The 13563-nt window shown below is 40.6% G+C and overlaps 44 non-coding genes across 44 annotated transcripts; all 44 read left to right on the plus strand.

Annotated features, from left to right (window-relative positions):
* Nucleotides 1-266: 266 nt before the first annotated feature.
* trnag-ccc (transfer RNA glycine (anticodon CCC)) lies at nucleotides 267-337 on the plus strand. Its single transcript has one exon. It is a non-coding gene; the product is annotated as a tRNA-Gly (tRNA).
* Nucleotides 338-497: 160 nt separating this feature from the next.
* Nucleotides 498-570, plus strand: trnar-ucg (transfer RNA arginine (anticodon UCG)). The gene has a single exon. It is a non-coding gene; the product is annotated as a tRNA-Arg (tRNA).
* An 87-nt stretch (nucleotides 571-657) lies between these two features.
* On the plus strand, nucleotides 658-728 carry trnag-ccc (transfer RNA glycine (anticodon CCC)). Its single transcript has one exon. It is a non-coding gene; the product is annotated as a tRNA-Gly (tRNA).
* Nucleotides 729-888: 160 nt separating this feature from the next.
* trnar-ucg (transfer RNA arginine (anticodon UCG)) lies at nucleotides 889-961 on the plus strand. Its single transcript has one exon. It is a non-coding gene; the product is annotated as a tRNA-Arg (tRNA).
* A 320-nt stretch (nucleotides 962-1281) lies between these two features.
* trnar-ucg (transfer RNA arginine (anticodon UCG)) lies at nucleotides 1282-1354 on the plus strand. The gene has a single exon. It is a non-coding gene; the product is annotated as a tRNA-Arg (tRNA).
* Nucleotides 1355-1442: 88 nt separating this feature from the next.
* trnaw-cca (transfer RNA tryptophan (anticodon CCA)) lies at nucleotides 1443-1513 on the plus strand. Its single transcript has one exon. It is a non-coding gene; the product is annotated as a tRNA-Trp (tRNA).
* Nucleotides 1514-1825: 312 nt separating this feature from the next.
* Nucleotides 1826-1896, plus strand: trnag-ccc (transfer RNA glycine (anticodon CCC)). Its single transcript has one exon. It is a non-coding gene; the product is annotated as a tRNA-Gly (tRNA).
* A 160-nt stretch (nucleotides 1897-2056) lies between these two features.
* Nucleotides 2057-2129, plus strand: trnar-ucg (transfer RNA arginine (anticodon UCG)). Its single transcript has one exon. It is a non-coding gene; the product is annotated as a tRNA-Arg (tRNA).
* A 318-nt stretch (nucleotides 2130-2447) lies between these two features.
* trnar-ucg (transfer RNA arginine (anticodon UCG)) lies at nucleotides 2448-2520 on the plus strand. Its single transcript has one exon. It is a non-coding gene; the product is annotated as a tRNA-Arg (tRNA).
* A 479-nt stretch (nucleotides 2521-2999) lies between these two features.
* trnag-ccc (transfer RNA glycine (anticodon CCC)) lies at nucleotides 3000-3070 on the plus strand. The gene has a single exon. It is a non-coding gene; the product is annotated as a tRNA-Gly (tRNA).
* A 160-nt stretch (nucleotides 3071-3230) lies between these two features.
* Nucleotides 3231-3303, plus strand: trnar-ucg (transfer RNA arginine (anticodon UCG)). Its single transcript has one exon. It is a non-coding gene; the product is annotated as a tRNA-Arg (tRNA).
* Nucleotides 3304-3621: 318 nt separating this feature from the next.
* Nucleotides 3622-3694, plus strand: trnar-ucg (transfer RNA arginine (anticodon UCG)). Its single transcript has one exon. It is a non-coding gene; the product is annotated as a tRNA-Arg (tRNA).
* An 89-nt stretch (nucleotides 3695-3783) lies between these two features.
* trnaw-cca (transfer RNA tryptophan (anticodon CCA)) lies at nucleotides 3784-3854 on the plus strand. Its single transcript has one exon. It is a non-coding gene; the product is annotated as a tRNA-Trp (tRNA).
* A 543-nt stretch (nucleotides 3855-4397) lies between these two features.
* On the plus strand, nucleotides 4398-4470 carry trnar-ucu (transfer RNA arginine (anticodon UCU)). Its single transcript has one exon. It is a non-coding gene; the product is annotated as a tRNA-Arg (tRNA).
* An 88-nt stretch (nucleotides 4471-4558) lies between these two features.
* trnaw-cca (transfer RNA tryptophan (anticodon CCA)) lies at nucleotides 4559-4629 on the plus strand. The gene has a single exon. It is a non-coding gene; the product is annotated as a tRNA-Trp (tRNA).
* A 312-nt stretch (nucleotides 4630-4941) lies between these two features.
* On the plus strand, nucleotides 4942-5012 carry trnag-ccc (transfer RNA glycine (anticodon CCC)). Its single transcript has one exon. It is a non-coding gene; the product is annotated as a tRNA-Gly (tRNA).
* Nucleotides 5013-5172: 160 nt separating this feature from the next.
* Nucleotides 5173-5245, plus strand: trnar-ucg (transfer RNA arginine (anticodon UCG)). Its single transcript has one exon. It is a non-coding gene; the product is annotated as a tRNA-Arg (tRNA).
* Nucleotides 5246-5332: 87 nt separating this feature from the next.
* On the plus strand, nucleotides 5333-5403 carry trnag-ccc (transfer RNA glycine (anticodon CCC)). The gene has a single exon. It is a non-coding gene; the product is annotated as a tRNA-Gly (tRNA).
* Nucleotides 5404-5563: 160 nt separating this feature from the next.
* trnar-ucg (transfer RNA arginine (anticodon UCG)) lies at nucleotides 5564-5636 on the plus strand. The gene has a single exon. It is a non-coding gene; the product is annotated as a tRNA-Arg (tRNA).
* Nucleotides 5637-6118: 482 nt separating this feature from the next.
* On the plus strand, nucleotides 6119-6189 carry trnaw-cca (transfer RNA tryptophan (anticodon CCA)). The gene has a single exon. It is a non-coding gene; the product is annotated as a tRNA-Trp (tRNA).
* Nucleotides 6190-6501: 312 nt separating this feature from the next.
* On the plus strand, nucleotides 6502-6572 carry trnag-ccc (transfer RNA glycine (anticodon CCC)). Its single transcript has one exon. It is a non-coding gene; the product is annotated as a tRNA-Gly (tRNA).
* A 160-nt stretch (nucleotides 6573-6732) lies between these two features.
* On the plus strand, nucleotides 6733-6805 carry trnar-ucg (transfer RNA arginine (anticodon UCG)). Its single transcript has one exon. It is a non-coding gene; the product is annotated as a tRNA-Arg (tRNA).
* An 87-nt stretch (nucleotides 6806-6892) lies between these two features.
* trnag-ccc (transfer RNA glycine (anticodon CCC)) lies at nucleotides 6893-6963 on the plus strand. Its single transcript has one exon. It is a non-coding gene; the product is annotated as a tRNA-Gly (tRNA).
* Nucleotides 6964-7123: 160 nt separating this feature from the next.
* trnar-ucg (transfer RNA arginine (anticodon UCG)) lies at nucleotides 7124-7196 on the plus strand. The gene has a single exon. It is a non-coding gene; the product is annotated as a tRNA-Arg (tRNA).
* Nucleotides 7197-7285: 89 nt separating this feature from the next.
* On the plus strand, nucleotides 7286-7356 carry trnaw-cca (transfer RNA tryptophan (anticodon CCA)). The gene has a single exon. It is a non-coding gene; the product is annotated as a tRNA-Trp (tRNA).
* Nucleotides 7357-7899: 543 nt separating this feature from the next.
* On the plus strand, nucleotides 7900-7972 carry trnar-ucu (transfer RNA arginine (anticodon UCU)). The gene has a single exon. It is a non-coding gene; the product is annotated as a tRNA-Arg (tRNA).
* An 88-nt stretch (nucleotides 7973-8060) lies between these two features.
* On the plus strand, nucleotides 8061-8131 carry trnaw-cca (transfer RNA tryptophan (anticodon CCA)). Its single transcript has one exon. It is a non-coding gene; the product is annotated as a tRNA-Trp (tRNA).
* A 312-nt stretch (nucleotides 8132-8443) lies between these two features.
* On the plus strand, nucleotides 8444-8514 carry trnag-ccc (transfer RNA glycine (anticodon CCC)). Its single transcript has one exon. It is a non-coding gene; the product is annotated as a tRNA-Gly (tRNA).
* A 160-nt stretch (nucleotides 8515-8674) lies between these two features.
* Nucleotides 8675-8747, plus strand: trnar-ucg (transfer RNA arginine (anticodon UCG)). The gene has a single exon. It is a non-coding gene; the product is annotated as a tRNA-Arg (tRNA).
* Nucleotides 8748-8834: 87 nt separating this feature from the next.
* Nucleotides 8835-8905, plus strand: trnag-ccc (transfer RNA glycine (anticodon CCC)). The gene has a single exon. It is a non-coding gene; the product is annotated as a tRNA-Gly (tRNA).
* A 160-nt stretch (nucleotides 8906-9065) lies between these two features.
* trnar-ucg (transfer RNA arginine (anticodon UCG)) lies at nucleotides 9066-9138 on the plus strand. Its single transcript has one exon. It is a non-coding gene; the product is annotated as a tRNA-Arg (tRNA).
* A 321-nt stretch (nucleotides 9139-9459) lies between these two features.
* On the plus strand, nucleotides 9460-9532 carry trnar-ucu (transfer RNA arginine (anticodon UCU)). The gene has a single exon. It is a non-coding gene; the product is annotated as a tRNA-Arg (tRNA).
* Nucleotides 9533-9621: 89 nt separating this feature from the next.
* Nucleotides 9622-9692, plus strand: trnaw-cca (transfer RNA tryptophan (anticodon CCA)). The gene has a single exon. It is a non-coding gene; the product is annotated as a tRNA-Trp (tRNA).
* Nucleotides 9693-10235: 543 nt separating this feature from the next.
* trnar-ucu (transfer RNA arginine (anticodon UCU)) lies at nucleotides 10236-10308 on the plus strand. Its single transcript has one exon. It is a non-coding gene; the product is annotated as a tRNA-Arg (tRNA).
* An 88-nt stretch (nucleotides 10309-10396) lies between these two features.
* On the plus strand, nucleotides 10397-10467 carry trnaw-cca (transfer RNA tryptophan (anticodon CCA)). Its single transcript has one exon. It is a non-coding gene; the product is annotated as a tRNA-Trp (tRNA).
* Nucleotides 10468-10779: 312 nt separating this feature from the next.
* On the plus strand, nucleotides 10780-10850 carry trnag-ccc (transfer RNA glycine (anticodon CCC)). The gene has a single exon. It is a non-coding gene; the product is annotated as a tRNA-Gly (tRNA).
* A 160-nt stretch (nucleotides 10851-11010) lies between these two features.
* trnar-ucg (transfer RNA arginine (anticodon UCG)) lies at nucleotides 11011-11083 on the plus strand. The gene has a single exon. It is a non-coding gene; the product is annotated as a tRNA-Arg (tRNA).
* Nucleotides 11084-11170: 87 nt separating this feature from the next.
* On the plus strand, nucleotides 11171-11241 carry trnag-ccc (transfer RNA glycine (anticodon CCC)). Its single transcript has one exon. It is a non-coding gene; the product is annotated as a tRNA-Gly (tRNA).
* A 160-nt stretch (nucleotides 11242-11401) lies between these two features.
* Nucleotides 11402-11474, plus strand: trnar-ucg (transfer RNA arginine (anticodon UCG)). Its single transcript has one exon. It is a non-coding gene; the product is annotated as a tRNA-Arg (tRNA).
* Nucleotides 11475-11795: 321 nt separating this feature from the next.
* On the plus strand, nucleotides 11796-11868 carry trnar-ucg (transfer RNA arginine (anticodon UCG)). Its single transcript has one exon. It is a non-coding gene; the product is annotated as a tRNA-Arg (tRNA).
* A 321-nt stretch (nucleotides 11869-12189) lies between these two features.
* On the plus strand, nucleotides 12190-12262 carry trnar-ucg (transfer RNA arginine (anticodon UCG)). The gene has a single exon. It is a non-coding gene; the product is annotated as a tRNA-Arg (tRNA).
* A 476-nt stretch (nucleotides 12263-12738) lies between these two features.
* On the plus strand, nucleotides 12739-12809 carry trnag-ccc (transfer RNA glycine (anticodon CCC)). Its single transcript has one exon. It is a non-coding gene; the product is annotated as a tRNA-Gly (tRNA).
* A 320-nt stretch (nucleotides 12810-13129) lies between these two features.
* trnag-ccc (transfer RNA glycine (anticodon CCC)) lies at nucleotides 13130-13200 on the plus strand. Its single transcript has one exon. It is a non-coding gene; the product is annotated as a tRNA-Gly (tRNA).
* Nucleotides 13201-13360: 160 nt separating this feature from the next.
* trnar-ucg (transfer RNA arginine (anticodon UCG)) lies at nucleotides 13361-13433 on the plus strand. The gene has a single exon. It is a non-coding gene; the product is annotated as a tRNA-Arg (tRNA).
* Nucleotides 13434-13563: the final 130 nt, after the last annotated feature.

Below are 13563 nucleotides of genomic sequence, written 5' to 3' on the forward strand. Positions count from 1 at the left end.
TAAATATTGTATTGCTTGTGAATTGAAATGTACATATCCAGCAACACTTCTGCGCAATTTTGTTACAATTTTTCCTTTGATATTTTTAAAAATCTTTGCTTGAGTTTTGCCCAGTGTTCTAGTGTATAAGGCATCAGCCTTCGGAGCTGAGGATTGTTGGTTCGAATCCCATCTGGGTCAAATCATGCTGGAAAATAGACTTCTCCTTCTTTGCTTATGTAACGAATACGTCTGACTTACCAATAAACCCTGATTTGCTTGCCACTGCGCTAATGGTGTAGTGGTATCATGCAAGATTCCCATTCTTGTGACCCGGGTTCGGTTCCCGGTTGGCGCAATTTTCTTACTAATTTGCAATTTGTGGGAATCGTGTACCAGAACAAATGATTTCAAATACTGCTTCGCTTGTGAATTGAAATGTACATATCCAGCAACCCTTCTGCTCTATTTTGTTTCAATTTTTCCTTTGATAGTTTTAAAAATGTCAGCTTGAGTTTGGCCCAGTGGCCTAATGGATAAGGCATCAGCCTTCGGAGCTGAGGATTGTGGGTTCGAGTCCCGTCTGAGTCAAATCATGGTGGGAGGTACAGGAGCCTGTTTTTTGCTTTATTTACAAATACTTTTGACTGACCAAGAAATCCTGGTCAGCCGGGCACTGTGCTAATGGTGTAGTGGTATCATGCAGGATTCCCATTCTTGTGACCTGGGTTTGATTCCCGGTTGGCACAATTTTCTTACTAATTTGCAATTTGTGGGAATCGTCTACCAGATGAAATGATTTTAAATACTGCTTTGCTTGTGAATTGAAATGAACATATCCAGCAACACTTCTGCGAAATTTTGTTGCAATTTTTCCTTTGATATTTTAAAAAAACTCTGCTTGAGTTTGGCCCAGTGGCCTAATGGATAAGGCATCAGCCTTCGGAGCTGAGGATTGTGGGTTCAAGTCCCATCTGGGTCAAATCATGGTGGGAGGTACAAGAGCTTGTTTTTTTGCTTTTTTTTACGAATACTTTTGATTGACCAAGAAATCCTGATCTCCTGGTAACTGCGCTAATGCTGTAGTGGTATCATGCAGGATTCCCATTCTTGCGACCTGGGTTTGATTCCCGGTTGGCACAATTTTCTTACTAATTTGCAATTTGTGGGAATCGTCTACCAGATGAAATGATTTTAAATACTGCTTTGCTTGTGAATTGAAATGAACATATCCAGCAACACTTCTGCGCAATTTTGTTACAATTTTTCCTTTGATATTTTAAAAAAACTCTGCTTGAGTTCGGCCCAGTGGCCTAATGGATAAGGCATCAGCCTTCGGAGCTGAGGATTGTGGGTTTGAGTCCCATCTGGGTCAAATCATGGTGGGAGGTACAAGAGCTTGTTTTTTTGCTTTTTTTAAGAATACTTTTGACTGACCAAGAAATCCTGATCTGCTGTTGACTGCGCTAATGGTGTAGTGGTATCATGCAGGATTCCAGTTCTTGTGACCTGGGTTCGATTCCTGGTTGGCGCAACTTTGGTACCAATTTGTGGGCGTTGTGTATCAGATCAAATGATTTTAAATATTGTATTGCTTGTGAATTGAAATGTACATATCCAGCAACACTTCTGCGCAATTTTGTTACAATTTTTCCTTTGATATTTTTAAAAATCTTTGCTTGAGTTTTGCCCAGTGTTCTAGTGTATAAGGCATCAGCCTTCGGAGCTGAGGATTGTTGGTTCGAATCCCATCTGGGTCAAATCATGCTGGAAAATAGACTTCTCCTTCTTTGCTTATGTAACGAATACGTCTGACTTACCAATAAACCCTGATTTGCTTGCCACTGCGCTAATGGTGTAGTGGTATCATGCAAGATTCCCATTCTTGTGACCCGGGTTCGGTTCCCGGTTGGCGCAATTTTCTTACTAATTTGCAATTTGTGGGAATCGTGTACCAGAACAAATGATTTCAAATACTGCTTTGCTTGTGAATTGAAATGTACATATCCAGCAACCCTTCTGCTCTATTTTGTTTCAATTTTTCCTTTGATAGTTTTAAAAATGTCAGCTTGAGTTTGGCCCAGTGGCCTAATGGATAAGGCATCAGCCTTCGGAGCTGAGGATTGTGGGTTCGAGTCCCGTCTGGGTCAAATCATGGTGGGAGGTACAGGAGCCTGTTTTTTGCTTTATTTACAAATACTTTTGACTGACCAAGAAATCCTGGTCAGCCGGGCACTGTGCTAATGGTGTAGTGGTATCATGCAGGATTCCCATTCTTGCGACCTGGGTTTGATTCCTGGTTGGCACAATTTTCTTACTAATTTGCAATTTGTGGGAATCGTCTACCAGATGAAATGATTTTAAATACTGCTTTGCTTGTGAATTGAAATGAACATATCCAGCAACACTTCTGCGAAATTTTGTTACAATTTTTCCTTTGATATTTTAAAAAAACTCTGCTTGAGTTTGGCCCAGTGGCCTAATGGATAAGGCATCAGCCTTCGGAGCTGAGGATTGTGGGTTCAAGTCCCATCTGGGTCAAATCATGGTGGGAGGTACAAGAGCTTGTTTTTTTGCTTTTTTTTACGAATACTTTTGATTGACCAAGAAATCCTGATCTCCTGGTAACTGCGCTAATGCTGTAGTGGTATCATGCAGGATTCCCATTCTTGCGACCTGGGTTTGATTCCCGGTTGGCACAATTTTCTTACTAATTTGCAATTTGTGGGAATCGTCTACCAGATGAAATGATTTTAAATACTGCTTTGCTTGTGAATTGAAATGAACATATCCAGCAACACTTCTGCGCAATTTTGTTACAATTTTTCCTTTGATATTTTAAAAAATCTTTGCTTGAGTTTTGCCCAGTGTTCTAATGTATAAGGCATCGGCCTTCGCAGCTGAGGATTGTGGGTTTGAGTCCCATCTGGGTCAAATCATGCTGGAAAATGGACTTCTACTTCTTTGCTTATGTAACGAATACGTCTGATTTACCAATAAACCCTGATTGACTTGTCGCTGTGCTAATGGTGTAGTGGTATCATGCAAGATTCCCTTTCTTGTGACCCGGGTTCGATTCCCGGTTGGTGCAATTTTCTTACTAATTTGCAATTTGTGGGAATCGTGTACCAGAACAAATGATTTCAAATACTGCTTTGCTTGTGAATTGAAATGTACATATCCAGCGACCCTTCTGCTCTATTTTGTTTCAATTTTTCCTTTGATATTTTAAAAAATGTCAGCTTGAGTTTGGCCCAGTGGCCTAATGGATAAGGCATCAGCCTTCGGAGCTGAGGATTGTGGGTTCGAGTCCCATCTGGGTCAAATCATGGTGGAAGGTACAGGAGCCTGTTTTTTGCTTTATTTACAAATACTTTTGACCGACCAAGAAATCCTGGTCAGCCGGGCACTGTGCTAATGGTGTAGTGGTATCATGCAGGATTCCCATTCTTGCGACCTGTGTTTGATTCCCGGTTGGCACAATTTTCTTACTAATTTGCAATTTGTGGGAATCGTCTACCAGATGAAATGATTTTAAATACTGCTTTGCTTGTGAATTGAAATGAACATATCCAGCAACACTTCTGCGAAATTTTGTTACAATTTTTCCTTTGATATTTTAAAAAAACTCTGCTTGAGTTTGGCCCAGTGGCCTAATGGATAAGGCATCAGCCTTCGGAGCTGAGGATTGTGGGTTCGAGTCCCATCTGGGTCAAATCATGGTGGGAGGTACAAGAGCTTGTTTTTTTGCTTTTTTTTACGAATACTTTTGACTGACCAAGAAATCCTGATCTGCTGTTGACCGCGCTAATGATGTAGTGGTATCATGCAGGATTCCAGTTCTTGTGACCTGGGTTCGATTCCTGGTTGGCGCAACTTTCTTACCAATTTGTAGTCGTTGTGTATCAGATCAAATGATTTTAAATATTGTATTGCTTGTGAATTGAAATGTACACATCCAGCAACACTTCTGCGCAATTTTGTTACAATTTTTCCATTGATATTTAAAAAAATCTTTGCTTGAGTTTTGCCCAGTGTTCTAATGTATAAGGCATCGGCCTTCGCAGCTGAGGATTGTGGGTTTGAGTCCCATCTGGGTCAAGTCATGCTGGAAAATGGACTTCTCCTTCTTTGCTTATGTAACGAATATGTCTGACTTACCAATAAAGCCTGACTTACTTGCCACTGCGCTAATGGTGTAGTGGTATCATGCAGGATTCCCATTCTTGCGACCTGGGTTTGATTTCCGGTTGGCACAATTTTCTTACTAATTTGCAATTTGTGGGAATCGTCTACCAGATGAAATGATTTTAAATACTGCTTTGCTTGTGAATTGAAATGAACATATCCAGCAACGCTTCTGCGAAATTTTGTTACAATTTCTCCTTTGATATTTTAAAAAAACGCTGCTTGAGGTTGGCCCAGTGGCCTAATGGATAAGGCATCAGCCTTCTGAGCTGAGGATTGTGGGTTCGAGTCCCATCTGGGTCAAATCATGGTGGGAGGTACAAGAGCTTGTTTTTTTGCTTTTTTTAAGAATACTTTTGACTGACCAAGAAATCCTGATCTGCTGTTGACTGCGCTAATGGTGTAGTGGTATCATGCAGGATTCCAGTTCTTGTGACCTGGGTTCGATTCCTGGTTGGCGCAACTTTGGTACCAATTTGTGGGTGTTGTGTATCAGATCAAATGATTTTAAATATTGTATTGCTTGTGAATTGAAATGTACATATCCAGCAACACTTCTGCGCAATTTTGTTACAATTTTTCCTTTGATATTTTTAAAAATCTTTGCTTGAGTTTTGCCCAGTGTTCTAGTGTATAAGGCATCAGCCTTCGGAGCTGAGGATTGTTGGTTCGAATCCCATCTGGGTCAAATCATGCTGGAAAATAGACTTCTCCTTCTTTGCTTATGTAACGAATACGTCTGACTTACCAATAAACCCTGATTTGCTTGCCACTGCGCTAATGGTGTAGTGGTATCATGCAAGATTCCCATTCTTGTGACCCGGGTTCGGTTCCCGGTTGGCGCAATTTTCTTACTAATTTGCAATTTGTGGGAATCGTGTACCAGAACAAATGATTTCAAATACTGCTTTGCTTGTGAATTGAAATGTACATATCCAGCAACCCTTCTGCTCTATTTTGTTTCAATTTTTCCTTTGATAGTTTTAAAAATGTCAGCTTGAGTTTGGCCCAGTGGCCTAATGGATAAGGCATCAGCCTTCGGAGCTGAGGATTGTGGGTTCGAGTCCCGTCTGGGTCAAATCATGGTGGGAGGTACAGGAGCCTGTTTTTTGCTTTATTTACAAATACTTTTGACTGACCAAGAAATCCTGGTCAGCCGGGCACTGTGCTAATGGTGTAGTGGTATCATGCAGGATTCCCATTCTTGCGACCTGGGTTTGATTCCCGGTTGGCACAATTTTCTTACTAATTTGCAATTTGTGGGAATCGTCTACCAGATGAAATGATTTTAAATACTGCTTTGCTTGTGAATTGAAATGAACATATCCAGCAACACTTCTGCGAAATTTTGTTACAATTTTTCCTTTGATATTTTAAAAAAACTCTGCTTGAGTTTGGCCCAGTGGCCTAATGGATAAGGCATCAGCCTTCGGAGCTGAGGATTGTGGGTTCGAGTCCCATCTGGGTCAAATCATGGTGGGAGGTACAAGAGCTTGTTTTTTTGCTTTTTTTTACGAATACTTTTGATTGACCAAGAAATCCTGATCTCCTGGTAACTGCGCTAATGCTGTAGTGGTATCATGCAGGATTCCCATTCTTGCGACCTGGGTTTGATTCCTGGTTGGCACAATTTTCTTACTAATTTGCAATTTGTGGGAATCGTCTACCAGATGAAATGATTTTAAATACTGCTTTGCTTGTGAATTGAAATGAACATATCCAGCAACACTTCTGCGCAATTTTGTTACAATTTTTCCTTTGATATTTTAAAAAAACTCTGCTTGAGTTCGTCCCAGTGGCCTAATGGATAAGGCATCAGCCTTCTGAGCTGAGGATTGTGGGTTCGTGTCCCATCTGGGTCAAATCATGGTGGGAGGTCCAAGAGCTTGTTTTTTTGCTTTTTTTTACGAATACTTTTGACTGACCAAGAAATCCTGATCTGCTGTTGACTGCGCTAATGGTGTAGTGGTATCATGCAGGATTCCAGTTCTTGTGACCTGGGTTCGATTCCTGGTTGGCGCAACTTTCGTACCAATTTGTGGGCGTTGTGTATCAGATCAAATGATTTTAAATATTGTATTGCTTGTGAATTGAAATGTACACATCCAGCAACACTTCTGCGCAATTTTGTTACAATTTTTCCATTGATATTTTAAAAAATCTTTGCTTGAGTTTTGCCCAGTGTTCTAATGTATAAGGCATCGGCCTTCGCAGCTGAGGATTGTGGGTTTGAGTCCCATCTGGGTCAAATCATGCTGGAAAATGGACTTCTACTTCTTTGCTTATGTAACGAATACGTCTGATTTACCAATAAACCCTGATTGACTTGTCGCTGTGCTAATGGTGTAGTGGTATCATGCAAGATTCCCATTCTTGTGACCCGGGTTCGATTCCCGGTTGGCGCAATTTTCTTACTAATTTGCAATTTGTGGGAATCGTGTACCAGAACAAATGATTTCAAATACTGCTTTGCTTGTGAATTGAAATGTACATATCCAGCGACCCTTCTGCTCTATTTTGTTTCAATTTTTCCTTTGATATTTTAAAAAATGTCCGCTTGAGTTTGGCCCAGTGGCCTAATGGATAAGGCATCAGCCTTCGGAGCTGAGAATTGTGGGTTCGAGTCCCATCTGGGTCAAATCATGGTGGAAGGTACAGGAGCCTGTTTTTTGCTTTATTTACAAATACTTTTGACCGACCAAGAAATCCTGGTCAGCCGGGCACTGTGCTAATGGTGTAGTGGTATCATGCAGGATTCCCATTCTTGCGACCTGGGTTTGATTCCCGGTTGGCACAATTTTCTTACTAATTTGCAATTTGTGGGAATCGTCTACCAGATGAAATGATTTTAAATACTGCTTTGCTTGTGAATTGAAATGAACATATCCAGCAACACTTCTGCGAAATTTTGTTACAATTTTTCCTTTGATATTTTAAAAAAACTCTGCTTGAGTTTGGCCCAGTGGCCTAATGGATAAGGCATCAGCCTTCGGAGCTGAGGATTGTGGGTTCAAGTCCCATCTGGGTCAAATCATGGTGGGAGGTACAAGAGCTTGTTTTTTTGCTTTTTTTTACGAATACTTTTGACTGACCAAGAAATCCTGATCTGCTGTTGACTGCGCTAATGATGTAGTGGTATCATGCAGGATTCCAGTTCTTGTGACCTGGGTTCGATTCCTGGTTGGCGCAACTTTCTTACCAATTTGTGGTCGTTGTGTATCAGATCAAATGATTTTAAATATTGTATTGCTTGTGAATTGAAATGTACACATCCAGCAACACTTCTGCGCAATTTTGTTACAATTTTTCCATTGATATTTAAAAAAATCTTTGCTTGAGTTTTGCCCAGTGTTCTAATGTATAAGGCATCGGCCTTCGCAGCTGAGGATTGTGGGTTTGAGTCCCATCTGGGTCAAGTCATGCTGGAAAATGGACTTCTCCTTCTTTGCTTATGTAACGAATATGTCTGACTTACCAATAAAGCCTGACTTACTTGCCACTGCGCTAATGGTGTAGTGGTATCATGCAGGATTCCCATTCTTGCGACCTGGGTTTGATTTCCGGTTGGCACAATTTTCTTACTAATTTGCAATTTGTGGGAATCGTCTACCAGATGAAATGATTTTAAATACTGCTTTGCTTGTGAATTGAAATGAACATATCCAGCAACGCTTCTGCGAAATTTTGTTACAATTTCTCCTTTGATATTTTAAAAAAACGCTGCTTGAGGTTGGCCCAGTGGCCTAATGGATAAGGCATCAGCCTTCTGAGCTGAGGATTGTGGGTTCGAGTCCCATCTGGGTCAAATCATGGTGGGAGGTACAAGAGCTTGTTTTTTTGCTTTTTTTAAGAATACTTTTGACTGACCAAGAAATCCTGATCTGCTGTTGACTGCGCTAATGGTGTAGTGGTATCATGCAGGATTCCAGTTCTTGTGACCTGGGTTCGATTCCTGGTTGGCGCAACTTTGGTACCAATTTGTGGGTGTTGTGTATCAGATCAAATGATTTTAAATATTGTATTGCTTGTGAATTGAAATGTACATATCCAGCAACACTTCTGCGCAATTTTGTTACAATTTTTCCTTTGATATTTTTAAAAATCTTTGCTTGAGTTTTGCCCAGTGTTCTAGTGTATAAGGCATCAGCCTTCGGAGCTGAGGATTGTTGGTTCGAATCCCATCTGGGTCAAATCATGCTGGAAAATAGACTTCTCCTTCTTTGCTTATGTAAAGAATACGTCTGACTTACCAATAAACCCTGATTTGCTTGCCACTGCGCTAATGGTGTAGTGGTATCATGCAAGATTCCCATTCTTGTGACCCGGGTTCGGTTCCCGGTTGGCGCAATTTTCTTACTAATTTGCAATTTGTGGGAATCGTGTACCAGAACAAATGATTTCAAATGCTGCTTTGCTTGTGAATTGAAATGTACATATTCAGCAACCCTTCTGCTTTATTTTGTTTCAATTTTTCCTTTGATAGTTTTAAAAATGTCAGCTTGAGTTTGGCCCAGTGGCCTAATGGATAAGGCATCAGCCTTCGGAGCTGAGGATTGTGGGTTCGAGTCCCATCTGGGTCAAATCATGGTGGGAGGTACAGGAGCCTGTTTTTTGCTTTATTTACAAATACTTTTGACTGACCAAGAAATCCTGGTCAGCCGGGCACTGTGCTAATGGTGTAGTGGTATCATGCAGGATTCCCATTCTTGCGACCTGGGTTTGATTCCCGGTTGGCACAATTTTCTTACTAATTTGCAATTTGTGGGAATCGTCTACCAGATGAAATGATTTTAAATACTGCTTTGCTTGTGAATTGAAATGAACATATCCAGCAACACTTCTGCGAAATTTTGTTACAATTTTTCCTTTGATATTTTAAAAAAACTCTGCTTGAGTTTGGCCCAGTGGCCTAATGGATAAGGCATCAGCCTTCGGAGCTGAGGATTGTGGGTTCGAGTCCCATCTGGGTCAAATCATGGTGGGAGGGGGCAAGAGCTTGTTTTTTTGCTTTTTTTTACGAATACTTTTGATTGACCAAGAAATCCTGATCTCCTGGTAACTGCGCTAATGCTGTAGTGGTATCATGCAGGATTCCCATTCTTGCGACCTGGGTTTGATTCCCGGTTGGCACAATTTTCTTACTAATTTGCAATTTGTGGGAATCGTCTACCAGATGAAATGATTTTAAATACTGCTTTGCTTGTGAATTGAAATGAACATATCCAGCAACACTTCTGCGCAATTTTGTTACAATTTTTCCTTTGATATTTTAAAAAAACTCTGCTTGAGTTCGGCCCAGTGGCCTAATGGATAAGGCATCAGCCTTCTGAGCTGAGGATTGTGGGTTCGAGTCCCATCTGGGTCAAATCATGGTGGGAGGTACAAGAGCTTGTTTTTTTGCTTTTTTTTACGAATACTTTTGACTGACCAAGAAATCCTGATCTGCTGTTGACTGCGCTAATGGTGTAGTGGTATCATGCAGGATTCCAGTTCTTGTGACCTGGGTTCGATTCCTGGTTGGCGCAACTTTCGTACCAATTTGTGGGCGTTGTGTATCAGATCAAATGATTTTAAATATTGTATTGCTTGTGAATTGAAATGTACACATCCAGCAACACTTCTGCGCAATTTTGTTACAATTTTTCCATTGATATTTAAAAAAATCTTTGCTTGAGTTTTGCCCAGTGTTCTAATGTATAAGGCATCGGCCTTCGCAGCTGAGGATTGTGGGTTTGAGTCCCATCTGGGTCAAGTCATGCTGGAAAATGGACTTCTCCTTCTTTGCTTATGTAACGAATATGTCTGACTTACCAATAAAGCCTGACTTACTTGCCACTGCGCTAATGGTGTAGTGGTATCATGCAGGATTCCCATTCTTGCGACCTGGGTTTGATTTCCGGTTGGCACAATTTTCTTACTAATTTGCAATTTGTGGGAATCGTCTACCAGATGAAATGATTTTAAATACTGCTTTGCTTGTGAATTGAAATGAACATATCCAGCAACGCTTCTGCGAAATTTTGTTACAATTTCTCCTTTGATATTTTAAAAAAACGCTGCTTGAGGTTGGCCCAGTGGCCTAATGGATAAGGCATCAGCCTTCTGAGCTGAGGATTGTGGGTTCGAGTCCCGTCTGGGTCAAATCATGGTGGGAGGTACAAGAGCTTGTTTTTTTGCTTTTTTTAAGAATACTTTTGACTGACCAAGAAATCCTGATCTGCTGTTGACTGCGCTAATGGTGTAGTGGTATCATGCAGGATTCCAGTTCTTGTGACCTTGGTTCGATTCCTGGTTGGCGCAACTTTGGTACCAATTTGTGGGTGTTGTGTATCAGATCAAATGATTTTAAATATTGTATTGCTTGTGAATTGAAATGTACATATCCAGCAACACTTCTGCGCAATTTTGTTACAATTTTTCCTTTGATATTTTTAAAAATCTTTGCTTGAGTTTTGCCCAGTGTTCTAGTGTATAAGGCATCAGCCTTCGGAGCTGAGGATTGTTGGTTCGAATCCCATCTGGGTCAAATCATGCTGGAAAATAGACTTCTCCTTCTTTGCTTATGTAACGAATACGTCTGACTTACCAATAAACCCTGATTTGCTTGCCACTGCGCTAATGGTGTAGTGGTATCATGCAAGATTCCCATTCTTGTGACCTGGGTTCGGTTCCCGGTTGGCGCAATTTTCTTACTAATTTGCAATTTGTGGGAATCGTGTACCAGAACAAATGATTTCAAATGCTGCTTTGCTTGTGAATTGAAATGTACATATCCAGCAACCCTTCTGCTCTATTTTGTTTCAATTTTTCCTTTGATAGTTTTAAAAATGTCAGCTTGAGTTTGGCCCAGTGGCCTAATGGATAAGGCATCAGCCTTCGGAGCTGAGGATTGTGGGTTCGAGTCCCATCTGGGTCAAATCATGGTGGGAGGTACAGGAGCCTGTTTTTTGCTTTATTTACAAATACTTTTGACTGACCAAGAAATCCTGGTCAGCCGGGCACTGTGCTAATGGTGTAGTGGTATCATGCAGGATTCCCATTCTTGCGACCTGGGTTTGATTCCCGGTTGGCACAATTTTCTTACTAATTTGCAATTTGTGGGAATCGTCTACCAGATGAAATGATTTTAAATACTGCTTTGCTTGTGAATTGAAATGAACATATCCAGCAACACTTCTGCGAAATTTTGTTACAATTTTTCCTTTGATATTTTAAAAAAACTCCGCTTGAGTTTGGCCCAGTGGCCTAATGGATAAGGCATCAGCCTTCGGAGCTGAGGATTGTGGGTTCGAGTCCCATCTGGGTCAAATCATGGTGGGAGGTACAAGACCTTGTTTTTTTGTTTTTTTTTTACGAATACTTTTGATTGACCAAGAAATCCTGATCTCCTGGTTACTGCGCTAATGCTGTAGTGGTATCATGCAGGATTCCCATTCTTGCGACCGGGGTTTGATTCACGGTTGGCACAATTTTCTTACTAATTTGCAATTTGTGGGAATCGTCTACCAGATGAAATGATTTTAAATACTGCTTTGCTTGTGAATTGAAATGAACATATCCAGCAACACTTCTGCGAAATTTTGTTTCAATTTTTACTTTGATATTCTAAAAAAACTCAGCTTGAGTTTGGCCCAGTGGCCTAATGTATAAGGCATCAGCTTTCGGAGCTGAGGATTGTGGGTTCGAGTCCCATCTGGGTCAAATCATGGTGGGAGGTACAAGACCTTGTTTTTTTGCTTTTTTTTTACGAATACTTTTGATTGACCAAGAAATCCTGATCTCCTGGTTACTGCGCTAATGCTGTAGTGGTATCATGCAGGATTCCCATTCTTGCGACCTGGGTTTGATTCCCGGTTGGCACAATTTTCTTAATAATTTGCAATTTGTGGGAATCGTCTACCAGATGAAATGATTTTAAATACTGCTTTGCTTGTGAATTGAAATGAACATATCCAGCAACACTTCTGCGCAATTTTGTTACAACTTTTCCTTTGATATTTTTAAAAAACTCTTATTGAGTTTGGCCCAGTGGCCTAATGGATAAGGCATCAGCCTTCGGAGCTGAGGATTGTGGGTTCGAGTCCCATCTGGGTCAAATCATGGTGGGAGGTACAAGAGCTTGTTTTTTTGCTTTTTTTTACAAATACTTTTGATTGACCAAGAAATCCTGATCTCCTGGTGACTGCGCTAATGCTGTAGTGGTATCATGCAAGATTCCCATTCTTGTGACCCTGGTTTGATTCCCGTTTGGCGCAATTTTCTTACTAATTTGCAATTTGTGGGTGTCGTATATCAGATCAAATGATTTTAAATATTGTTTTGCTTGTGAATTGAAATGTACATATCCAGCAACACTTCTGCGCAATTTTGTTACAATTTTTCATTTGATATTTTTAAAAATCTTTGCTTGAGTTTTGCCCAGTGTTCTAATGTATAAGGCATCAGCCTTTGCAGCTGAGGATTGTGGGTTCGATTCCCATCTGGGTCAAGTCATGCTGGAAAATGGACTTCTTCTTTGCTTATGTAACGAATACGTCTGACTTACCAATAAAGCCTGACTTACTTGCCACTGCGCTAATGGTGTAGTGGTATCATGCAAGATTCCCATTCTTGTGACCCAGGTTCGATTCCTGGTTGGCACAACTTTGTTACTAATTTGCAATTTGTGGGAATCGTGTATCAGATCAAATGATTTTAAATATTGTTTTGCTTGTGAATTGAAATGTACATATCCAGCAACACTTCTGCGCAATTTTGTTTCATTTTTTCCTTTGATATTTTTAAAAATGTCAGCTTGAGTTTGGCCCAGTGGCCTAATGGATAAGGCATCAGCCTTCAGAGCTGAGGATTGTGGGTTCGAGTCCCATCTGGGTCAAATCATGGTGGGAGGTACAGGAGCCTGTTTTTTGCTTTATTTACAAATACTTTTGACTGACCAAGAAATCCTGGTCAGCCGGGCACTGTGCTAATGGTGTAGTGGTATCATGCAGGATTCCCATTCTTGCGACCTGGGTTTGATTCCCGGTTGGCACAATTTTCTTACTAATTTGCAATTTGTGGGAATCGTCTACCAGATGAAATGATTTTAAATACTGCTTTGCTTGTGAATTGAAATGAACATATCCAGCAACACTTCTGCGAAATTTTGTTACAATTTTTCCTTTGATATTTTAAAAAAACTCCGCTTGAGTTTGGCCCAGTGGCCTAATGGATAAGGCATCAGCCTTCGGAGCTGAGGATTGTGGGTTCGAGTCCCATCTGGGTCAAATCATGGTGGGAGGTACAAGACCTTGTTTTTTTGTTTTTTTTTTACGAATACTTTTGATTGACCAAGAAATCCTGATCTCCTGGTTACTGCGCTAATGCTGTAGTGGTATCATGCAGGATTCCCATTCT

The sequence above is a fragment of the Salminus brasiliensis genome, chromosome 14, assembly GCF_030463535.1.
Source record: "Salminus brasiliensis chromosome 14, fSalBra1.hap2, whole genome shotgun sequence".
NCBI classification, from domain to species: Eukaryota; Metazoa; Chordata; class Actinopteri; order Characiformes; family Bryconidae; genus Salminus; species Salminus brasiliensis.